General features: G+C 48.7%; 1 pseudogene; it reads left to right on the top strand.

Annotated features, from left to right (window-relative positions):
* The first annotated feature begins 634 nt into the window (after window positions 1-634).
* LOC133263233 (keratin, type II cytoskeletal cochleal-like) lies at window positions 635-6,298 on the top strand (annotated as a pseudogene).
* Window positions 6,299-11,930: the final 5,632 nt, after the last annotated feature.

Raw genomic sequence — 11,930 nt, forward strand, 5'->3', positions numbered from 1 at the left:
TCTATAGGAAAGCCCATCAAACTGGCACTTCCAACATCTCTGGATTCCCTCTTGTGGCAACATCAACTTTAAATTCCATGGGCACTGACACCATTAACCAAGTTAAAAACAAGCCCAAAGGGAACTTCCAGATGTAAATATTCTTTTCCCCCAGTAATAATTCCTGCTTTGAAAAATATAGGTTAGAAAATCTGGTTACTTTTATGAGCCTGCAGGTTGTCAGCCCATTGCATTAGTGACTTGGTGATTAACGGGTTGGGGAAGGTGGCCACATGCCAGCATAGCAAACCGATGAGCTCAGCAAACAGAGCTGCGGTCCTTTGTGAGCAAGCCCAGCTCTCCAAAAGGATAAAAGTCAGAGGGGACTCCTGATCCAAACTCCCAAAGCCTTCTACTCATCTGCCATCTCACCTCATTGCTCTCTGCTCTTGCCACCAACGAGCAATGGCACAGAAGTCGGTTGTCATGAGGTCAGGAGGACTCACTGGGGTTTCAGTGCTGCTTCTGCTGCCATGCCCGTTGACTGAAGCAGCTTCAGCTCCATGTCTCACAACAGTGGTGGAGGCATGGGATGGATCAGCAGCAGTTTTGGCAGGAGGAGCCTTTGTAACCTAGGGGCAAGCAAGAGGATTTCCATGAGTGGAGAGCATCTTTAGGTCAGGACACAGTTATGGGTCAGGTCAGGGCGGGTTGGCACATGGAGTTGCTGGAGCTGGGTTTGCGTTCAGAGGAGGATGTGGCCCTGGAGGTATTCAAGGGGTCATGGTCAACCAACACCTCCTGGTACCTCTTAACTTGGAGATTGACCCCAACGTGCAGAGAGTGTGGCAGGAGGAGGAGAACCAAATCAAATCCCTCAACAAGAAGTTTGCCTCCTTCATCGACAAGGAAAGACTCCTTCCACTTCACCCAGCCTGGCTTGCCTGTCATTGCCTGTAGAGTGGGATCAGAGCTACTCTCAATTTAATCCCAAACCCTTGATGCACAGCTTGTTACCTCCATATCCAGACTGTCTACACAGCCCTTGGTGTCGGAGGCCTCTGGGCAGGCTGGATATGGTGCAAATTAGTTTTCCAGGTTTCTTTGCAGTGACTATTGCTCCTGGTTTCCAAATCCTCCTTCCAATGATCTTTTGCTGATGAGCCCATCTAAAGCCCACTTTAAATTACAGAAAATAAAACCAACACACACACACACACACACACACCCCTCCATTTAAGCCCCCATCTCACGAAATTGAGGCAGGTTTGGAGTCGATGATCCCAAACGATCTAAATTGTTCTGGGTTTCAGGTGCGGCTCCTGGAGCAACAAAACAAAGTTCTGGAGACCAAATGGAGCCTCTTGAAAAACCAGAGTTGTGAAAAACAACCTTGAACCCATGTTCGATGCGTACATCAGCAACATGAGAAGACAGCTCGAGGCTCTGGGAGGGGATAGGCTGCAGCTCAGCTCAGGGCTGAAGGCTATGCAGGATGCTGTTGAAGACCTCAAGAACAGGTAAGCAACACAGAGAGGAGGAAACTTCCAGTTCTTCTTAACTGGTTACAGCTCCTGTGCAGTCATTTTAATACAGACCAGGATGAAACCTGAATCTCAACAATACCATTGAGCACTCTGAAAAGACACATTTCTTACTGGTGTGGGCTCCTTTCCAGGAGAGAATTGTCTAAAAAGAAAGATTAATTATAACTGAGTGCTTTTGCTGGCTTTTTAATTTGTTTTAATTTAATTATTACAATATCCCTTAGTACCAATGTATTAGATGAGAGTTTTAGTGCTTCTGAAAGTCAGGAGCTGCTTCCACCCCACTGAATGCCACTGAAATCTTGAGTTTCAGCTCAGCTCCTGAACTCTCCAGGCTGTTGGGAGGAGGTTTTCCCACTCTCATCCACTCTTTGCACTCTGCAAAAACATCTCCCAAGTGTTCATGTCTGCTACCATGCCCACGAGGGATGCGCAGCTCAGTGGCTGTGAATAAGTAAGGAGCTTAAATTGTCAGTCTGGAACCAGAAAAACCAGAGAGGAGAGCTCATGCAGGCTGCAATTCAAAACAAGGACACGCGCGTTCTGCCAAAATCCCTCTGCTCTCCCTTTCTTGGGAAATCATGAGTGACACTTTCTGCCTTTACAGCAGTGCCTCTAGCCCAAGAGTAGCATCGGAACAGGAACGACTGCCCTGGGGAGGTGAAATCATCATCCACAATCTGCTTTGAGACGCCTGACGGCTCTCTGTGCCTTCAGAAACGTTTAATACAGAAAAGGACACAGATTTTGTCCTGTGTCAGTTTGGCCAGGTAGGACATCAGGGTCTGCTACAAGGGTGTGAAGGGGGCTACAAGGATGCTGGAGAGAGACTCTTCATCAGGGACTGGAGCGATGGGACAAGGGGTGATGGGTTCAGACTGGAACAGGGGAAGTTCACGTTGGAGATAAGGCAGAAGCTCTTCCCTGTGAGGGTGCTGAGGCGCTGGCACAGGGTGCCCAGAGAAGCTGTGGCTGCCCCATCCCTGGCAGTGCTCAAGGCCAGGCTGGACACAGGGGCTTGGAGCACCCTGCTCCAGTGGAAGGTGTTCCTGCCCATAGCAGGGGGCTGGAGCTGGATAAACTTTAAGGTCCCTTCCAACCAAAACCATTCTGGGATTCTACAAGTCAGCCATCTGGACTTCCCCAATTCATTCTAGGATGGGACAAATGACATTCCAGAGATAAATGTCTTTCTCCATCAGCTACAAAAGAAACCCCAAAGAATAGAGCTTAGCCAAAACAGCCAAGTTCCAGGTAGCTGACTTGAGATGAATCCCAGCTGCTATCAGTTACCTCTGCCAGAGAGTGTCCTCATTACATTGAAAAGCTATTTCTAACATTAGCACAGTCTGGACCAGCAAAGCAGCTGAGAAGAAACCCTTGGGTGCACCTTGACTTCAGACAAGAAATCCTTTGACAACCAAAAGCCACATCATAAAAGAGGTTCAGACTTTAATACTCTGCCTCCATGTGTCAAAGTTCTGGCTCCTGATCAGGGTATCTTTGGTTAAAAGCTCAATTACATCACACACACCACTGGGCAGGAACCATCAACTGATGTTGTGGCAACAATGCCTTCACCAACCAAAAGGACGTCACTGCTTCTGTCCCCATTTCCTTGGAATTTGTTCTTCTCACCTTTATTTACTTTAAATTTTGTGGTTCCCAAAGTATTCTTCCTAATGCTTTGCTCTTCTGTGTCAAATACTAATCCATATGGTAATTAGAAATCAGATATATGCCAAATTAGTTTTCCTCTTTTATGTGCCTAAGAGATTAGAGATCTAAATACAGGCTAGGACTTTGCTTAATGGGAATGATTTTAAGGGTTGGTTATTCCTGAAGTGAACAAATCTTTCCCCATGAAATGGCCATGAAGGGCCAATGTTTTATTAGGTGCACGGACTCCTTCCTTTGAACCCCTGTCTTTCATCTCCCCCATTTCCCCATTTCATCTGAGCGGCTATTGCTGGGTTTCATCCTCTCCCAAGAGCAGGACTGCGCACTGCTGATGGCCCAGACCTTGGCTCTCCTTGCCCAGGTCCCCCTCCTCACTGGCCATCCCCAGCCCTCCCGAAGCCACCGCTTTCGGGAGCTGGCGTCAGAGATGCGGGCTCTTCTGACTAACAGAGGTGTGGTGGGGATGAGCTCAGCCATGGCTCCACCCAGCCCTCCTGGCCTGGGAAAACTGGGAGAGGACAAAGCTCCCATTCACAGCAAGAACTTCTGGGAGGGTAAAACGTGCCTTTAATGAAGGCCTTTAATGCAGCTTCTTTAGATGGCTTCCTCTCACCACCTAGCCCAAGGGGGCTGTCTTTCTATCACAGTCAGTGACATACACATATCTAATAACGCTACATATAACATATGCACTGACATAGCAAGGATACAGCATCGTTGGGTAGCTATTTTTGTTGTTTCCTCCAAAGATCTATGCACTGGTAGTAAATGCCCCTGGAAACAGACTCTTCAGTATCCCCAAAATCAACCCAAAATGAATGCATGGAGGAGGGATTCCCACACACGCATGGTGGACCAGGTGAGTTGCAGCATGGAAGCTGTAAAGGGATGCTCATCTCCCCTTCCCAACAGGTACCAAGAGGAGATCAACAAGCGCATGACTGCAGAGAATGACTTTGTTTTTGCTCAAGAAGGCGAGGCAACAACAAAGAAGAGACACACTTTTTAAAGGCAAATACATTTGAATGCAAATAACCCTCTTTATCCAGCAGTGCCAAGCTGGGCAGAGCACTTAGCAAATGTGTAGTCATCCCTCCTCGAAGCAGAAACACCCAGTTGTGCTGGTGTCAGTCCTTGGCAATATCTCATCCTCGTTTCAGGACCCTCATCCACCAGGTTCCGGATCAGAGCTGTGTCATCCATACTAGATGCTCTGCCACTTCTGCAGCCTTGCTGTATACAATCCCACCCTCCACAGACCCCCTGATCCTACCTGCAGGAGATGCAATAAGGAACTTCCATGATTTCAAGCACTGTCCAAATCATCTTTCTGTGCACTGACAAGAAAATCAGGAATTTCAGTGGCTTCTGACTTGTCAAAAACTAGAAAAGGCAGAGAGAAGAAACCAGTTCACTGTTGGCTCTGTTCAAAGGCACTAAGGTCAATAAAGTCTTCAGTTCTGGTCTGTCTCTAAAGGTTCATGCTAAATGACAAATGGTCTTTGTACAAGGATGCAGATAGGCAAGGTTTGGTTCACTGCCTCTGGTGATGTGGTTCCAGGATGCAGATGCTGCCTACGTGAACAAAGTGGAGCTGGGGACCAAGGTGGCTGTACTGACAGATGAGATTGAATTCCTGCAAGCCCTCTAGGAAGCAGTAAGAACATCCCACATTTCCCAGTTCTATTTCCCCATTTCCCTGCTACCAACAGGATAGAACCAGTCTGAGAGAGCTGTTTGGAGCTGCAGCTCCTCCCCATTCCCATCCCTCCACCACACATCATCTCTGGGACAACCACACACAGCATTTGGGATCAAGTATGAATTTGTTTGACTTACAGGAGCTGCCTCAGCTGAGATCTCTGACACCTCCGTGGTCCTGTCCACGGACAAAAACCAAAACCTGGACCCAAACAGCATCATCACAGAGGTCAAAGCGCAGTACACGGACATCACCAACCGGAGCCAGGCAGAGGTGAGTCCTGGTACCAAAGCAAGGTGACGATGGAAATCAATCAGGTGAGTGGAAAAGTTTTGCTCAGCATTTCCCAAAGGCTATTTTATACTGGGGAGTGCAAGCAGAGATAACAGGGGAGGAAGGTGTTAAGTTAATTTGGATGGGATTTTATTTAGTTTCTTGAATGCTAATTTGAGAATGAGAGATGGAGGAGCATCAAGAGATAGAGGCAGGAAGGAAATGTGCTGCAGCTCATGAGGAAGAGCTTGGATTGAGTACAGAAAGAGACAGAAGACCCAGTGCATTGAGAATCACAGCAGGGTCAATCTCTACCAGTGATTGCAAGCTCCTGCCCAAATCTGACTGCACCCTGGTGTCTTACCTCTATTCCCATATCAGCATGAGGAGCTGCAGCCCACGGCTGGCCATCACGGGGATGAGCTCAACAACACCAAGAGGAACATCTCAGAGATGAGCCAGATAATCTAGCAGCTCTACCCAGAAATTGACAGTGTAAAGAAACAGGTATGGTCATGGTGCACAGGACCCCTCCAGACATGGGGGCACCTCCATCTCCACGATTTCCATGGCTGGAAATGGGGGTCCAAACCCACTGAGCAGCCACCAGACCCATTTCCACTTCTTGCAGCACACCAGTTTGCAAATGGCCACCACGGATTCTGAGCAAAGCGATGAACTGGCCATCAAGGATGCCAAGACAAAACTGGCCAAGCTGAAAGATGCTCTGCTCTGGGAGTACCAGGAGCTCATGAACGTCAGGCTGGCCCTGGACATCGAGATCATGACCTACAAGAAGCTGCTTGAGGGAGAAGAGAGCAGGTGAGCGGCTCCCTCTGCAAACCAAACAATGCCCCAAGCCATCGATGTTTTCACATTTGCCTTGCAACAGGAGAGGGAAGAGCCACACAAACCTGCAGTGAGAACACCCCCCTTTCCTAAACAGATAGAATGGTTTGGGTTGGAAAGGACCATTCAGTTATCCAATGTCCCTGGCACAAAACTGCTGCTTGAAATTGTCCTAAATAACAAGCCCTTACTTCTCTGTCTTCTCTTCCAGGCTGGCTGAAGAAGGAGCTAGGGCAGTGAATATTTGTAAGTAATCCAGCTTGTAAACCATTGATGGGGTATCCATTGAGTTATTCCTTAAATGTACCTGGAACTGAGGATAAGACAATGAAAATGAGATATGCACCTAGGAGTTACCAGCAAAAAAATGGAGTATTAGGGGTTTGCAGCAATCTGGGGAGGCCAAAAAACATCTTTTCTCTGCCCAGCTCTGAACTTGACAGGCTTTGTACATTGAGATTGTTCTTGGGAGACTCAGATGTCCAAGGCCAGGACCGCTGCAGGATAGGAAGAAAAGCCACAGATTACAAGCAGTGGTAGCCTGTGCAGGGATGTGTGGAACTGAAGGTTGAAATTCCTTTGTACTGTTCCAAACCAGCTAACCCTCACTGTTTCCCATCACAGTCATGGTCTCATCTGGAAGCGGCTACGGAGGTGGGAACAGTCTCCTGCCACCAGCACAAAGCTGTTAACACCATCCACAGAGCCATGCTCATCACCTTCCCATGAGGGGAAAACCTATTCCCAGCTCTGCTTATTAGCCCGGGAGAGAGGTCCCTCCAAGTCCAACTAATTCCTCTGCATAAAGCTTCATGCAGCTGACCAGAAGCTGCTTGTCAATGAGTAATGAACCCTCCCATTAATGGGTGCCATGGTTAGAGCTCCACTGGCAGCTTCCCAGGCTCCAGTGGCCTGATGCAAATCCAGAGGAGATGCAGGACTTCCATTTACACCATCATACACAAAAGCAGAATGTGTCCCATCACCTAACCAACCCTGCTCCCCACTGCTGGGCTTGCTCACCCCAAAGGCTTGAAGAATGAAAACGGAGCATCTTCCAACATAGAGCAAATTGCTCTGCTTCCCAGTTCCTCCTGCATTGGTTGTTTCACTCCAGGGCTCTCCAGCTCTACCTACATGCAAAAATGCAGCCTTCATTTCCATACAAGGGCTTGGCTCTCTGTAGCATCCAATTCCTCACCCACCCAGTACATATCATATCACCATGTAACCTCAGGTCGTTAGACCTTGTCTCAGCATCGAACCATTCTATGTTCCACCTGCCAGAGTGAGCTTAAAGCAGAGATGGGGTTAAAAATACAGGGAAAACAAAAAGGAAGAACAGCATAAATTTTACATAACCTGGAAAAACACCTCTGGTTTAACACCTTTGCTCTTGGCTTTTTCATTTTTTCCTTTCTTTTTATGGAAAGAGGAGGGTTGGACAATACGTGCCAAAAACGTAACCAGCTCCTTGCCTCTCATCTTCTGCTCCCATTGAACTGGGTGAGTTTTATGGTGTTTTCTTCAATAAACTGCAGCCAAATTTACCACGAGCAGCGTGGGCTTTCTGTGCCAAATACACCTCCAAGTGTAATTTTAGAGCAAGGTTTAGATTTGCCATAGGCACTCGCTGTCACTCAGAGCCTCCCATCTCCTCCTCCATTTGAGCCCCGGAGAGCAGGGGGAATATTGGAGACAGGGATCACAGGGCAGCAATACCCAAACTCTTTCTGCACAGCCAACAGGGCAAGACCAGAAGGTGGGGCTGGTTTCACCTGGCCATAAACGCCTACATCTGAGCCAGTCAAAGGACACAACCAGACTATTTTGGGTCAGATGATTGGTTTCCCAGTAGCACCTCCCTCTGTGGGACTGAAAGCGCTCTAGGCAGTTGGCTGGAGTCATCTGCATTGCAGGAGCGCTCCAAAAGGTGTTTTAAAGTCAGGAGAGGTGGATCCCACACATCAGAGCTAAACTTCTGGAAAGGCTCATTTGTGCAGGGCAAACAGGAGGGATTTCTCTCCATCCCCTCCCTGGAGCAGCCAACAGAGCCATCAGACCAAGTGCTCAACAGGGATGCGATCCCAGGGCAGTGAGATGCTCCAGAGCTGAGGTTTCTGCTGGGTCAGCAGGTCGAAGCCGGGCTGGCTCAGGCAAGCTGAGCTCTGCTCAGGTCTGTAGTTAAAACCCCAAGAGATAAAGTGAGAAGAGAAGCCAACATGACTTCTTCCATTCCACGGCTCTCACGTGGAGCTGCTGCCTCCAGCATCCAGGGCCCAATCATGGAAGATGCTGAGCTCTCTGAAAGCCTTTTAGGCTCAGTCCCAATAAGTGCTTTAGCACATACAACTCCCACACCGTTGTGTGGCTGAATGAGGCAGGTCAGCTTTCAGGCTTGCACATAGGAGCTTCTCCCTGATGCTCTTCATGGAGCGGAACATTCTCGGGCCATGGTGAATGGCAAGAAAAATCACATTAAAGCAAATGCACCTTTAGAAAAGGCTGAGGTTTCCAGGGCTAAGCCCTGGGTGTTATCCCAGTAGAGGGAAGAGCATTGAGAAGGCTCCCACCAACAGCCCCTTCACTTCTATTTTCACCTGGTTTGTTTTCTAGGAAAGATTTATCCACCTTTCCTGCATTTTGGTCTCTCTGAACCCCCTCTCCTTTGCTGAAATATGAATATTGATATCATCCAAACTTACATTCCCAAGCGATTTCACCACTTCTTCCATAAGTTATTCCCCATGGAGGACACTTCCGCAAGCAGCAAGATGAGGGGTGTCCATGGATCTGACTGGTGGCAGATCCCATGCCATGAAACTTGGGGAAAACAACAGACTCCCTCTTCAGGGCATTCAGTGGAGGACAGAAGCACAAAGGTAGTTTGAGGACCTCCATCTATTCCACCTCTGCATTTGGTTTTTTCCTGGCTAATGCAAAGGTCTGAGCTGGAAAATCCTTCCCTGCTCCCATGCCCCCTTGGTGTACCTGTTTTCTGCTTGTAGTTACAGGCCAACAGAGCTCTAGCACCAAGAAATCTGCTTGTGCAGGTCCACCTCTGCTCCTGAGGGAGTGAAAAGATTGCGTTTGAGGCAACCAAAATCACAGAGGTCAAAGAAAGAAAGAAAAGGGTGAATTATTCTGCTGACAAAAGGAGCGAGTCTGGCTAAAGGCCAAACTCGTGTCAACCCAAACCAGCCCCAGTCTTTGGATCCCTAGAATACTCCCAAGAGTTTAACTCGGATTCTTCTTTTCCCACATGTAAAACAAAGCAACGCTCCTTCCCCCACTCCCAGTGCCCCACAGACATCAAAAGATTGATTCTGCTTCTCTCTTTCATGCTTCCTATAAAAAAGGGAGGTTTGCAAATGCAGCTTTTATGGGGCCAGGGATTCCCTCCCAGATGCAGCCCATAACTCAATAGGTGTGTGTTTAAGAGCAGCTCAGATCACTGTTCAGTGGCGAGCAAGGTATTACCAACCAACCTACGCTCATAAACATCCTTAGAAAACAGTTTTGGGGGCTGGTTGTGCAGCCAAAGCCTGTTTTCCTGGGACAGAAAGAGGTGAAAGTTCTCCCTGCAGAGGTTTCTGGTCGCATTAATGCCCGTATTGCCTCCTGCTTTCATAGGATGGTTTGGGTTGGAAAGGACCTTAAGATCATCCAGATCATTTCAGCCTTTCCCTCTGCCTCTGTTCCCCTTCAAGCCAGTCTCCACATCCTGCCAATCCAAACCATCTGCTCCAGAGCTGGAAGCATGTGGAGTTTCAGCCCTGGCTCTGCTGTGACCCCAAGAACGACAGTGTGGGGAGGTGGTGGCGTGGGGTACCCCAGGCTGGGATGCTCTGCCAGCAGAAGCCTTGGTGTCACTGCAGGCTGCAAGCCCAAGCCAGTGTAGTTGTACTACAGCCAGTGTACCAAGCCATGGTACAACTACAGCCCCTCAAGCATGGTGTTGGCCTACAGTGGATCTGGCTTCAGCTGCAGGGTCAGTGGAGCCCTGGGGTCTGGACCCATTGCCAAGGTCACAGTCAATGAGCTCCAGCCTCTCCAGATGGAGATGGACCCAAGCCTTTATTCTGGGAAGCACCAGGAAAAGGCACAGATCAAGACCCTCAATAACAAATGCACATCCTTCATTGGTAAGAGATGCCCAGTGCAGAGCCATAGCAAGCTGCTGCACAGCACATCTGAGACAGGGAGTGCGTTTGCCAAACTGCTGACCAGTAACAGCAGCCAAAACTTGCAGCCTGACTTTGCAGACAGGACCCATTTGAGCTTTATGAGGACATTTTGCACCACCATTAGACTAAAAAGGGAGCCTTCAATGGGGGCAAGAAGGTACTTTCATGCTCCAGGAGCATTCTTGCAAATGGCAATCAAGCTTTGCTGTTACATGCAGAGAAGCTGATTCTCTAATGCCCCATTTTTATATCATTTGAACCCTAACTTCAGTAGAATCACCTCTGATTTACCCCACTGGCAGCACACCACATCTCCCTATCTCTGCACCATGGAGATCCACAGGGAAAACACCTCCAGTGCAGACAAGTGATACTCCTGCTGCTGCCCCCAGGGAATCCCTCAGCCCCAAGCATCCATTGAGGACACCTCTATTAGTGTGCAAACAGACAAGAGCTGAAGCCTGGACATGGATGGCACCATCGATGATGTCAAAGCTCAATATGACACCATTGCCAGAAGCCAGGTGGATGCAGAGTACCACAAGGTGAGTCACGATGGGCACTCACAAACGCAGTTATTCCTCCTTCTAAGGGCTCTGCTTCCTCGGATTCCCGAATTTGGGTTGAACAGGCTTTGTAAGGGTCTGCTTCCTGAGCTCCCTGCTGCGTGTGACACATCCTCTGTTAACATCTTCACACACAGAGCTGCTGCTGCTGTGTAAATGAGTCATTGGTGACCCCCAGTCACAAAGGTTTGTTCTTCGAGCTCAAGATCCGGGACCGTGGCTCCAGAATCATGGAGTAGGTTTAATTATTGACTCATCTCCTCCCTCTGGTATTTGTTTTCATGGCGTTTTCTCTCTCCTCGGTATGAGGAACTGAGAGGAGCCACTGGCAAAAGCACGGCAGCTTGCAGAGCACAAAGGATGAGATGATGGAGCTGGTGATTCAGAGACTGGAGAACATGGAAGCACCAAAGCCCAGGTAGGGATGACTCAGGAGCAAGAATGTGCCATTGGCAGTTCCCAGCTTGTGGCTTTCCAAAACCCCTCCACTACAGCAAGGGAGCAGTAAAGCCAGTTTCGATGAAATACATGTCAGCTGCTCCACTCCAAGATGTGCCTGTATCCAGAGCACAGAGTAAAAAGGTCTATTACGACTTAGAACTGAACTGCCGTCAGTAGAGACCTGCAGTGAGAACACATACACCAAAGCAAAGAGGCTTTGGCAGAGAGAATCATCCTGGAGTTAGAGGTTTCCCTATAGAGTCTGAGAACAGAACAAAGAGCAGTGCATGAATACAGAGGCAGGGTCAAGATCTCCCAACTCTCCAAAGTGGCAGTGATGAAAATCTCCTACCTGCAGAGATCAGACTGCAAGGAGCCACTGCTGAAGCTGAGGAGCACGAGGAAGTGGCTGTCAAGGATGCAAAATGCAAACCTCTGAGCTGGAGGTATCCCTGCAGAAGGCAAAGCAGGACATTGGGTGACAACCAGGAGCTCGTGACCATCAAGATGCTCCTGGACATCAAGATCACAACCTACAGGAAGCTGCTGGGTGGAAAGGAGTGCAGGTGAGTGCTGGCACAACCCTGCAGGGTGCTCGCAAGGAAGAAATAGCAATGAACTAACCCCAAACCACCTTTCCCAGTCTGCTTGATGACCTCTGTGATTGCAGCAAATCCCCCCAAGACCCCATGTCCCAGAGAGTGAC

Source organism: Pezoporus flaviventris, unplaced genomic scaffold (genome assembly GCF_033815535.1).
Source record: "Pezoporus flaviventris isolate CSIRO_AGI_PZ_B2104156 unplaced genomic scaffold, CSIRO_AGI_Pfla_v1 ptg000257l, whole genome shotgun sequence".
Classification (NCBI taxonomy): domain Eukaryota; kingdom Metazoa; phylum Chordata; class Aves; order Psittaciformes; family Psittacidae; genus Pezoporus; species Pezoporus flaviventris.